This window comes from Ammospiza nelsoni, chromosome 21, assembly GCF_027579445.1.
Source record: "Ammospiza nelsoni isolate bAmmNel1 chromosome 21, bAmmNel1.pri, whole genome shotgun sequence".
In the NCBI taxonomy this organism is placed as follows: domain Eukaryota; kingdom Metazoa; phylum Chordata; class Aves; order Passeriformes; family Passerellidae; genus Ammospiza; species Ammospiza nelsoni.
In genome coordinates, this window is record NC_080653.1 from 1,260,197 (window position 1) to 1,272,563 (window position 12,367).

Consider the following 12,367-nt stretch of genomic DNA (forward strand, 5'->3'; position numbering starts at 1 on the left):
CCTAGCAATGCCATGTGAGTCATGGATTGTGCACCCCAATCCACTGGGAGTGGAACAAGTGCACCCTTGGTGGTGGGAAGCCCACACCAACATTGCTTTTGCCATCCACCTGGCCCAGGCACACAGAGCCCGTGGCCCTGCCTTGGTTTCCACCTGCTCCTCTCTCTTGTGGGAATTCAGTCATGCAGAAAAATGGGTTTGGAGTAGGAGCGTGTCCTGCAAAGTTGTCTAAACATAGCCCAAGGGATGAATGCAGGGCAAGGCCTGGGCACAGCAAAAATAGCTCAGGGCCTGCTGCTCACAGCTCAGCATCCTTTGGGACGGCCAGGTCCCAGGCATCTGGGCAGGCACAAGCAGCCAGGGCTGCCCCAGAGCCAGGGACTGTGCCAGGCTGGCAGGGACAGAGAGTACAGTTCTCACCAAGCCTCCTCAGCTGTGCTGGGCTTGGGACACCAGTGGGCCTGAAGAGCCTGAAACCTGTGTCAGAGGGGCTGTAAGAACACCAGGAATGTGCTGGGGCTCTGCTTGTTCCCTGACCCTGTCCCTGGAGGAGAGCAGGGCTGAGGGTCCCCTGTCCAGAGCCTCCCCAGCAGACTGGGGAACAGACTGGGGATGTATTTCCAGATTCCAGATGCTGGTGGTGATCCTGGTGCTACAGAATAGGGAAGTCACAGTGCCACGAGTGTGCAGGGGAGAGCTGCTGGGAGCCCCACACAGGACAAGGAGGATTGGCTCCATCAGAGGAGAGTGTCTTGGCCTTCCTGAAGCGTCCCAGGATACAGCTCCTCCCCTCCATCCATCTGACAACGGGCTGTGGACCTGTTCTGAGCCATGGGCGCAGTCCAATGGACACAATCCATGGGTGACTGGCGCCAGGTGTCCTTGCTCGAGCAGGTGGCTGGAGATGACCTGGCCAACCTCAGCCAGTCTGTGATTCAGTGACTTTCCCTCTCTCCAGCCACTGAACATCATCTTCCCAGAGCCATCTCCCTTCTCCAATCCCAGGTTCCTGGAGCACTGACCAGCAGGATGTTCCTGTCTCCCCATCCTTCTGTGCTTGGTCAGAGGACACAGAGGCGCTGTGGCCAGTGGTGGAGCCTCCCCAAGGTCTGTTCAGCTGAGCTGGCACACACGTTCCCTTGGGGAGAATCTGGAGGGATTTCCCCTCAGTTTAGACCCTTGTGCAGAAGGTCAGCAGGTCCCCATTCCCAGTGACCTGCTCAGGCTGCACAGTCCCACAACACTGGTGACCCTCCACAACCCTGAACTCCTGGAAACAGCCCAGTGGGTTTGCAGGATGCTGCAGGCTCTGGATCTGCAGTTCCACAACTCTCTGCTCACCCGATTTGCTCCGTGGCTCTATGCCCAGGGCTGCACTCCATCTCAATATTCAAATGTGGGCTTGATGGCAGCCTGGATGTGCCTCGTGCCAGAAGGGACCTGATCAGATTAGGTGGTCCTCAGCAGAGCAGACAGGGTCCTCACCTCCCCGTCTGAGACTCTTTAAAGAAAGCAGAAAGGAGGAAAAGGGAGTTCTTAACATGAAACATCTGGCGAGTTGTTCTGCTCTGCACACCAGTATGGGAGGGAAACATGTCCTCCAGGCAGAAGTGAGGGAAGAGGAGCTCTCTGGATATTTACAGCGATGGGCACGAGTGCAGCAGGACCAGCTGTCCCTGTGTGCCCACATGTACCCAATGTCCCCAAAGTGCTCCACCCTGCGTGCTCAGGGGGGGAGGCTGTGCTGTCCACAGCCACCTGGAAAAGCCTGAAGCCATCTGAAGAGCACACCAGGGACAGACCTGTGGCCACTGCCACCAGCTGGCACCAGGCAAGGTCCCAGGTTTCCTTTGGGAGAAGGAAACAGCACCCGGAGTGAGAGGGAGCCCGGAGAGTTAAGCAGGGACAGGCTGTAGGAGACTGTTCGAGAACAAAGCGTGCCTGAGAGAGAGCTGTGAAATACTTGGGAGTCTCTCAAGGAAGCTGGCAGCAGAGCAAGTTCAGATGGACTCAAACATCGTTCCCACCTGGGCTGAGAGCGGGCCAGGGAGCGCGGCAGGCGGGGCTCGGAGCCTGCGGTGACCCAGACGAACGCTCCCTTTTATCGCCCGGCTTTAAACACGCTTTTATGATGTGCGAGAAGGGGGCAGATGGTTCTCTAATTAACTGAGAGTGCTGAGTTGTGAAGTGCTGCGAGGAAAAGCAGCTCCGGCAGGGATGGCAGGGCAGTCAGCAGAGGAGCCCGTGCCTCTGCCCGGGGGCAGCTGCTCCTGCCCCGGGCACCGCCCGCCCTGGCAGCCCTGCTCGGACAATGCTCACCCTCACAAATGCCACCTGCAAATCTCTGTCTCCTGAAAGTGATGCTGATCCGGAGGATGCTGTCATGCAGCACCCCCAGGGGAGCTCATATTGTCACTGCTTCTTCTTCAGTCTCATCTTGCTCTTGGTGTGCTTGGCTGCTTTTAGGATCCTCCTGGATTAAGACATGACAGCAGTGGCCCTGCATCCAGTGGGTGTCCCGTCCATCTGCACCTGGGGACACCTTCCTGCAGCCACCACACAACTCCCCATCCTCTCACCTGATCAGGCTGGAGCTCCCCAGATCCAACACTGGGACAGGGAAACACCTTTCCTAAGCAATTCCAATGGACCTAAAGCCTGATGCTTATTGGTTTTACCTAAACCCCGTATGTCTGTGATTTCTATCCCTGAAACCAAAGCTAATTTCCTAATAATTTGGATTCAAAGTGAAAAAAGCCTGTTTCAGCCTGAAATGCAATGGCTGGGTTTGCTTTGTGTGTTCACCCCTGAAATACAATCCAGTTCCATGCTGGAACAAAAAAATCACCCAAATGTTCCTTTGAAATGGTGAAATATTTCATCAATTCTCTATTTGTCTGCAGCCTCTTCAGCGAGCAGCTCACCTGGCCCGAGGCAACAATCTGCAGTCAAAGATTAATTGAATTAATTAAATTGAAATATTATCCATGTGCTAGTTTACAAATGACGTCTTAACTGGCAGAGTTGAGCCAGAGCATCACCGTGGGCAATGGGATCTGGGTGGCAGTGCAGGGGTGAACCTGAAAGCTTTCAAAGCTTCCATCCTGCCCATCCCCGAGGCAGTTTTTGGCACCTGGCTGATGCCAGGGCACTCACGTCATGGGGAGCAGCAAACACTGGCAGGCAGGAGGTGAAGCAGGAGGAATCACCCCTGTTCAGCTTCTGCTCCCGGGAATAGAGAGGAGGACAGTGACATCTCTGTTATCCCAGCAGCAATAAGGCACTGAGGGATGGAGATGGCATCGCTTGAGACAACAGGTGAAACTCGGCAGCTGGGAGAAGAATTTAGCCATGGTTGTGCAAGAGGGACAATTTGGAGGGAAGGGGTTGTTTGTGTCTGACAGTGCAGGAGTTCTGACATTAGGGAAAAGTCCCAAATCCTAGGGGCTGCTGATGCACACTGGCAAAGAACAGAACCAGAAAAACCCCAAAATCTGGTGGAGGAGAAAAGTGGCGCATCCGGCAGCAGGACCCACGGCAGCAATTCCCAAATTGTTGGGGAAGATGAGACAGGAAAGCCTTATAAATATGATTGCCTGGCAAAACATGTTGAGAATATAGAAACCATAAGTGAGATTGAAATGAAAGCAAGCTTTAAGATACCTCAGTTACTGAACAACTGGAAAACAATGGTGTGGCCCGTAGATGAAACAACACCCTCTGCTTGCAGGCAGGCCCAAGGGTCAGAGCAGACCCTACAGCTTGGCAGAAGGGGCCTAAAGAGGAGTTTTTAGGGTTTAAAATGTAACACAGTGTGGTAATGTAATGATTCTTATAGGCTGTATGTAAATGCTATAAGATGTGTATATTGTACTAGATGGGTTAGTGAAAATTAGAATATTCAAAACAGAAGAAGATTTATTGTATTGTAACGGGAACTTCGCTCTCTTACCCCTTTTGCTCTCTTACCTCTTCCTCTCTTACCCTCATCCTCTCTGCCCCTCTCTTCTCTCAGCCTGCTCTGAGCTGTGTTTGGCAGCTCCCAGCAGGGCCCTGCACCCGGGCCCTTTGCAATAAACCCCAAGTTCCTGACCTGGCTGCAGAGATCTCTGCTCTCTGTCCATCCCCACCGTCCTACCCCGATGCTCCTACACCAAATTCCCCCTGCCCTTCCACGAGGCTCCTCCCTGGCACTGCCCAGCGCCGACCCCGGCCCTCCATCGCCCCTTCCCCATCTGCCGGCCGTGCTCTGTCCTCAGCTGACTCCTGCTGGCCGGCGCTGCGGAGGAAGCGCCGTGCGCTGGGCCCGGGCCAGGCCTGCGCTGTGCCGGGCCCGGGGCCAGGCCTGCGCCGAGCCCGGGCCGAGCCCGCGGCTGCTCCGGTCCAGACAGCGCTGGGAACCGGCATGCCGGGACCTGCCAGCCCCGCCAGCGGCTCCCAGGGCTGCTCGGGAGCGGGGCCAGGCCCCAGCACACGGACACAGCCACGGCTTCCCCTGGGAGGCTGACCCGCAGCGGGGCTTGGTGGAGAGAGAGAAGGCGTTCAGTGGAACAGCCCCAAAGAGGCATCACCCCACACCAAGGGGCTTCTCTCCTCCTGCAGTGATTCTGCCCTCAAGCTCCAGGAGGATGTAGCAGCAAGAGGCTCTCGATCATCCCTTACACAGCCCTGGGAGAGAGACAAGGGCAGCTCCAGTGCCAGGCATCCATGGGGGGCTGGAGGCTGGTGGTGACCGGGCTCCCCTTCCCACCCCATCCCTCAAGGGTAGCACAGGCCAGGAGGTGCCGGGGGGATGTTCCTAGCACGGGCTGAAGGGCAGGACGGTGCTGGCAGCGCCCACAGCCAGGGGACAGGAGCCAGGGCTGGGCAGAGCCCGTCCCAGGGAGGATCTGCTGCTGCTGCTGCTGCCCAGAGAGGAAGCCTGAAGAACAGCATTGACTCGAGAAGAATGGCCCAGAGATGGCCAGGAATGCACTGGCTGAGTCCTGCAGGGATGCAGCTCTGGAGGAGCACCAGGAGCTGTGAGGGAATCCTGCCTGGTGCTGGGATGAATGCAGGAACCTCCCTACCTCCTCTGCTCCGTCACAGCTGCCATTCCTGATGTCAGCCCATGCAGGGAGTTTTGGGCCACCATCACCTGTGCTTGGTGTCACCAGCCCTTGCGCAGCCCCCGACCCCTCTGCTGGCTCTGGCACAAGGTCTCGGCTCTTCTCCTTCCCTCTTTTGCCAGCTCTGAGAACTGGTCCCTTCCATCTCACAGGGTGTTTGACCTCTCCTCCTCACTCTCCCATCTTGGAGATCCATATCCCTTCCTTGGTGACCACCCAGCACTTTCTGATCCCTCCTTTTCCATCTTTCCCTCAATTTTGACACCTGTCCCCCTCCTTGGCTACTAAATCTCCCTTGTACCCATGACCCCATTGCTGCCCCATGGGGCTCCAAATCTTGTTCCAGCTCTCCCTGCCTTGGTTCAGCCACCTTCCCACCCACACCCTGCCCCCTCTGCCCTCTCCTCTTGTGCCCACCTCGGGTTGCTGTGGAGACCCCTCGGCCTAGCAGTGCCCCAGACCCACGACCTCCTGCACCACTTCCCCACGTTCCTCTCTGTGTTATTTCATTACAGCCATCACATCCACAGCCACATTTCCAGTTGCCAGGACAGAGCTGGACCAGCTGTGGTCAGGGACCCTCCCCAGCAGCAGGTGATTTCCCAAGGGGGAAAATAATGGGAAAACTGCAAGTTCCTGGGCAGCCCTGGGAGGGTGGCAGAGGGACCTGGCACCAGCCTGCACCGATGAGGCAGCTGGGTCACAAAGCACCTTCTTAGCTTTTTGCAGAGTTTCTGTCATTTCCCAGCAAAGAGACAACCACATTCCAGATCTCAGGATTGCAGGGCTTTTAATCACACACATGGTGCCTCTTTGGGAGTCAGACAAGGAGGCTGGAGGTGGCTGCTCTGCCAGATCCCTACCTTGACAAGTGTCTTGGCACAGAGAACTCATCTCAAGGTCAGCCCATGGCTAAGCTGGTCCCTTCCAGCCTCCAGGTTAGCTCAAAGCAGGACAGGACATTGTCATCCAACCTGTGCGGGGAATTACAATTCCCCACAAGGGATTTTTAGGGAAAGAACATCTTCTGTGGATCCACAGCATTTTTGCCATCAGCACATGCATCACTCTCCTCTCAGGTTTTCTAATCCCCATCTCCCAGAGCCCTGTGCCTGAGGGAAGCTCATATTTCACATTGTTGAAAGGCACACTCTGAGCCCTTCTGGATGCACAGAAAAGCCAGAGGCATAAACCTTATGGCTTAAAAAGCAGAACACAAAAAACCATACCCTCTGTGTGCTCTTTTTTTTTTTTTTTAATAATTCTTAATTTGAAGCTCTGCTCTCGATTTTTGGTCTCTGAGTCATGGTTGGAATTATCAGGGCCCTGGGAGCCATTGAGTGGCATTTGCAGGGTGCACTGGGAGGGGAGGGAGGCAGCCCAGCCCTGCCTGCTCTGTGTTTCCCCTCAGCACCACAAGGATCTGGCTGTGAGATAATAGAACTCCACCGCCTTTTCCTCAGGGCCTCTCTGTGCTGCAGACACAAACTGGAGCACAGGCAGTGTCTAAAGTTCATGTTCTGGCTGAGTGTAACCAGTCACATCTCTGTGCTCGGTTGCCCACCATTTGCTTCAGTTTTCCCCTTCTGGGTTGAGATTTTCCAGCCCTGCTCCCCGCACAAAGGAGGTCTGAGAGTCTCTTTGAAGACACTTTGGCCATGGCAGAGCGCACAGGCAGTGAAAAGCAATATCTCCATGATAAACACACCCTGCTTTTTTTCCTTTCTTTTGAAAATACAAAACAATCTTCCAGTTTTTAAGCGGATCTGCTGCTGAAACTGCTGGGGGTCAGAGCTGACATCTGGCAGCGAGTCGGCGCCGACCGTTGCAGCAAACACTGAGTCCCCTGTGCTGAAAGCCACAGCCACTCAGGCACAGCACGTTTTGCAGTGATGGTACCTTTTAATCAACCCTTGGAAAGCCCCAGACAGTGGGAGCAGGATGAAAACAATCACTTGCAAGCTCCGAGGGCAGGCCAGAGCTGGGGATGGAGGCAGGCAGAGGTTTCACACCCAGGCGGGGAGCGGCGGCCTGGAGTCACCTATGGGCAGCAGATGTTCAGCTGTCCTTGAGAAGGACAATGTGAATGGGATGGAAGGAGCCAGGACCACTAAATCCCTCCTTGGCCAGCGTCAGACCAGAGCTGTTCAACGATCCATCACTGAAGGCTTCCCAGAACTGCAGAAATACCAGAGAGAATTCGATACAAACCATAGAAGGATTTAGGTTGGAAGGGATGCCTGGAGGTCCCCAGCCCAGCCCTGGAGCAAACTCCAAAGCTGGGTCAGGCTGCTCAGAGCCGTGTCCAGGCACGTTGTGAACATGTCCAAGGATGGAGATCCCAAGGATGGGGATCTGCTGTCCCACAGCTGCACCACTTCCAACACCATCCCAACCTCACAGGCCACATCCACAGCTCTTCCCAGCACAGGCAGAGCTGGTTATCCACCAGGGAAGGGCAGAGGCAAAGCATGCAGAGAAGGCACCACCACAAACATCGCTGGGACCAAGGCAAGGAGAGCTGGAACATGGCTTGCAGCCAAGTGTGGCCTGCAGTGAGGTGGGCATGGATACAGGAGAGAGAGGGCCCAAAGGGGGGCAGAACCAGGCACCAAAACTGGTGGGAAGATGGAAAAGAAGAGAATCTTGGGGGGACAGGAGCGGGATGGGTTACCAGGGAGGAGATATGGATCTGGTCCTTGTGGGTCATGCCCAGCAGAAAACAGAAGCCTGGGATGGGGTCTTTGCCATGGGCTAGGGATGGTGTGTCCTCTTCTCCTCATGAGGAGACTCCAATGACAAACATTCCCAAGAGATCTCAAGCAGCTCTCTGGTGCTGGAAGGGCAAAGCTATTTCTATTTGTCATGTCAAGGAACAGCATCCCCCCATGGCCCTGGGCTGCTGCTCCAGCCCTCCTCCCTCCAAGCAGCATCCTTGTGTTGGCAAAACCTCTTGCCATGACAACCATGGGAAGGGACTGCCAGGGAAAGAGGAGCTCATGGAAAGTGAACCATAGGCGAGGTAGGGATGGGATCACAAGAGCCTTAAAACCCAACAGACAATGGGACCTGGAAGGGAGGGGCTGCCTGAACCCCCCCCGGTCCCCAAACAGCCCCTGCAGAGCTGAAAATGCTCCTCCTGCCTTGACAAACACCCCAGCACTAAGTGTACAGGGACAACGGGGAAAATCAATCCTGCAAGTGTCCAAGGTCAGGCTGGACAGAGCTTGGAGCAACCTGGGATAGTGAGGGCAAGGGGATTGGAACCAGGTGATGCTCAAGGTCCCTTCCATGCAGGCCATTCCATGTTTCTATGTTTCTATCCTAGGACCCTGCCCATGACACTGGAATATGTCTGTGGTGGCTTCAGCCTCACACTGAGGACAGGATGGCTCCCTGGCTGTCCCACAGGGGTGTCCTGTGGGGCTGTGGCATGGGCTGTGCACGGGGTGGAATGTACCCCAGGGAAGGTGCTGGGGGATGCAGTGGGATGTACAGGGGAGAGAGAGATGGGGACCCATGCTCAGAGCCCCCAGAGATTCCCAATGATTTAACATGAGGAGAGCCATGGGGACAGCAGTGGGCTGGTGAAAACACTGCTGAGTGGGGGACTTGGCAAAACAAAAAGGTTTTTCTTGCTGAAAATAAGCCTGAGCAGATGTCCTGATTGCCAGGTACCACAGAGCCCTGTCCGTGCCTCACAATCCTCCTGCCTCGTGTCCTAGAGGATTTTCTCTGGGATGTCTGACAGAGGTGTGGTTTTCAGACTGCCTCTCTAGTTGGGAGCTTTCTTCCTACAGCATATCCAGGGGTGATGATCTGTTGGTCAACAGTGGTGAACCATGACAGGAAAACCTGAGGATGCTCAGCATGGGAAAGGTAGCTCCTCTGTCCCTTCATCTTCCCGGCACTTCCCCAAACACGGAGTATTTGCTCACCAGAGGCACAGAGGAATGAGAACCTCAGGCCCTCACGATGAGTTTGGCCATTCCAAAGCCACGTACCAGCCTCAGCTTCCCTGGGACGGTGAGGCCACTGGATGCTGCGACCTGCCCCTCGCACATACCTTTCCTTTGAGCGCATCCGGAGCGGAGCCCGGCACACCCCGGCAGTGCCGTTTCCTATGACAACGCCGACAACAGCGCCAGGAGCGGGCCGGGCTCGGGGGCCGGCCAGGTGTGGGGCTCCTTGTAGCTATGGCAAAGGGGTGTTTACTTCTGTGTTTTGCACGGCGGTGTTACCCCCGGGAGTGTCTCAGCAGCGTAAGGCTCTCTGGCATTTCCCCCAGCAGCTATGTCAGCGTTTGGGGGAGCTGCGTGTAACCTGCACCTGCCATCGACCGGCTGCAGGACGCATCCATCCTTCCCGGGGCTCTCAGGAGCCCCCCATGCCAGTACGGGCTGCAGGACGCATCCATCCTTCCCGGGGCTCTCAGGAGCCTCCCATGCTGGTACAAGCTGCAGGACGCATCCATCCTTCCCGGGGCTCTCAGGAGCCTCCCATGCTGGTACAAGCTGCAGGATGCATCCATCCTTCCCGGGGCTCTCAGGAGCCTCCCATGCTGGTACAAGCTGCAGGATGCATCCATCCTTCCCAGGGCTCCCAGGAGCCCCCCTGCCAGTCCAGGCTGTAGCCGCAGGTGCTCTTGCTACAGCCCTTGTCGTGGGTTTCTCACCCCGATATTGCACCATGTAGCAAACCCCCCCTTGCCCGCCGTGGGCAGCGCTTTCTGCCTTGCCCCTTTGCTGTCACACCGTGCCCGTCTCCGTGCCCTCCCCGCAGCTTCTCCTGACACTGTGCGAGCTCGGGGGACGCTCCCAGCCCGTCCCCGCGGGCGGCTCACGGAGCGCTCCGGCCAAATCACAAAGGGCTTGGATCCCGTTCCCCGGCACGAGTGCCAGGGGCGGGGAGATCTTGCCTCACATCTATTCTTTCTAGGTACAAAACACGCATTCAAAAGTCAGAGCCGTTTCACTGGCAAGGGCTGGGAGCTGCTCGGAGCCGGCCAACTGCCCCAGTTCTGGTTCCCAACGAGGCCGCTTTCCCAGCCCTGCTCTCTGCATGTTTTGCAGACGCTCGCATCGAGGCTGCATCACCCGGCCAGCCCTGCCCGGGGGGGAGCATCCCGAGGGCCACATCAGGGCCCCGAGGCTGCTGGAGGGCCGCAAAGCTGCCGATCCCCGCATCCATCTGCTCCCGCGTCGCTCCTCTGGAGCCCCCGCTCGTGTTTAACGACCGCGTGTGTTTTCGCTCAAGCATTACATCACCTGGCAACGCCAGCGGCACGGACGGACGGACGGACAGCGGACGGACGGGGCCAGCCCGGCTGCGCTGTCCCTGCCGATGCTCGTCCTTGTGTCCCCAGCCCTTTGCCTTGTGCAGGCGAATAGAAAATTCAGCTCCATGCGGAGCCCACCGAGGGCTCATGCACAGCCCCCCACCCGCCCCCTCCTCGGCGTGTCCCAGGGCAAAACGCTCCGCGATTTCCACCTCCCGGAATTCCTGCGGCCGTAGCCATGAGCACTTTGCCTAAAATAAAGTGGGAGCTGAGATAAGCCAGACAGGCAGGCTCCGGAGAGCCGGTCCCGAGCGAGGATTGAGCTCACACTTGCTGCAGCGGGCGGCCAGGTCGGGCCTTCGCACCTCGGCAGCCGGGGAGGAACCGGGTGGATTTGCTGATAATGGGCTGCCAATTTCCGCAGCGGTGCGAGGAGCGTGGGGAATGGAGGGAATGATGCCAGGGAGCCCTGCGGGAAGGGGGTGCGGACTGGGCATTTTCGTGCAGTGCTCCCACTCCCGGCACATTGGGGTCACCAGGAGTCAGGTACCGGGATAAGCAGCGTCTCAAGCCCTTGGCGTGTGGGGACGGGGCAGTGCTGGACCTGCAGTGGAGAGGGTGATTTTGCATTCCTTGTCCTTCATCCACACAGCAGATTCTCATTGACATCCACACAGATTCTCCCCTTCTACTCTGGCCCACCTGCAGTGCTCTATCCACCTCTGGGATCTCCAGCATAAGGAGGATGTGGAGCTGCTGGAGGAATTCCAGAGGAGTCCACAGAGATCCTCCAAGGGCTGGAGCCCCTCTCCTCTGGAACCAGGCTGAGGGAGCTGGGGGTGCTCACCTGGAGAAGGCTCCAGAGAGAGTTCAGAGCCTGTTCCAGGGCCTAAAGGGGCTTCAGGAGAGCTGGAGAGGGACTGGGGACAAGGGATGGAGGGACAGGATAAAGGGAATGCCTTCATATTGACAGAGGGGAGTGAGAGATTAGATGTTTTGGAAGAAATTCTTCTGTGTGAGAGTGCTGAGACCCTGGCACAGGGTGCCCAGAGCAGCTGGGGCTGTCCCTGGAACCCTGGCAGTGTCCAAGGCCAGTTTGGACAGGGCTTGGAGTTACCTGGGATAGTGGAAGGTGTCCCTGCCCATGGCAGGGGTGTGGAACAGGATGGTCTTGATGGTCCCTTTCAACCCAAACCATTCCATGATGCTGTGACTGATCCCACCATTTATTTATCTCACTGCTGCCCCAGCTGGTCCCCAAGCCCTGCACAGAAGGGGAGTGAGGAGCGCAGTGGGGACACGCAGGGCCCAGGAAGGGGCTCGGAGCTGAAGGAGCCCGGAGTCCCTGCAGGGGCCGGGGCTAGAAGCGGCTCAGCTGCCAGAGCCCCCCCATCCCTGCTCTGGGGGCCGCGTGTCCATCCCCAGCCCCGGCCAGGCCGCGCTCTGCGTGTCCCCAGGGCACCCCTGGCCGGGAGGGGACCCCCGGGCCCGGCTGCACGTTTTCCTGCAAAATGCCCGGTTTTCCGTCCTGCCGGTGGCCGCGCACCCCGCGCCCGCCACCTAACGGCGGACCGGGATCGGCTCCGGAATCCGCACCGGCTCTGGGACCGGGGCACTGGCACCGGCACCCGGGTGTTGGGCAACGGTACCAGTACCAGGATCCGGGCACCGGGATCTGTACACTGGCACCGGGACCCGGGCATTGGGCACCGGTACCAGGATCTGGGCACCGGTACCTGGCACCGGGATCCAGGCATTGGGCACCGGTACCAGGATCCGGGCACCAGCACTCGGCACCTGGCATCGGGATCCGGGCACCGGGCACCGGTACTGGCACCGGCCCCGAGATCCGGACTCCGTGCACGGGGCACTGGCACCGGGCACGGTACCGGGCATCGGGCCGATCCCATCCCTCGTACCCGCAGCTGGAGCGGCGTCCCCCGAATCCCGCCTGCACCCCCGGACCCCCCATCCCTTCACC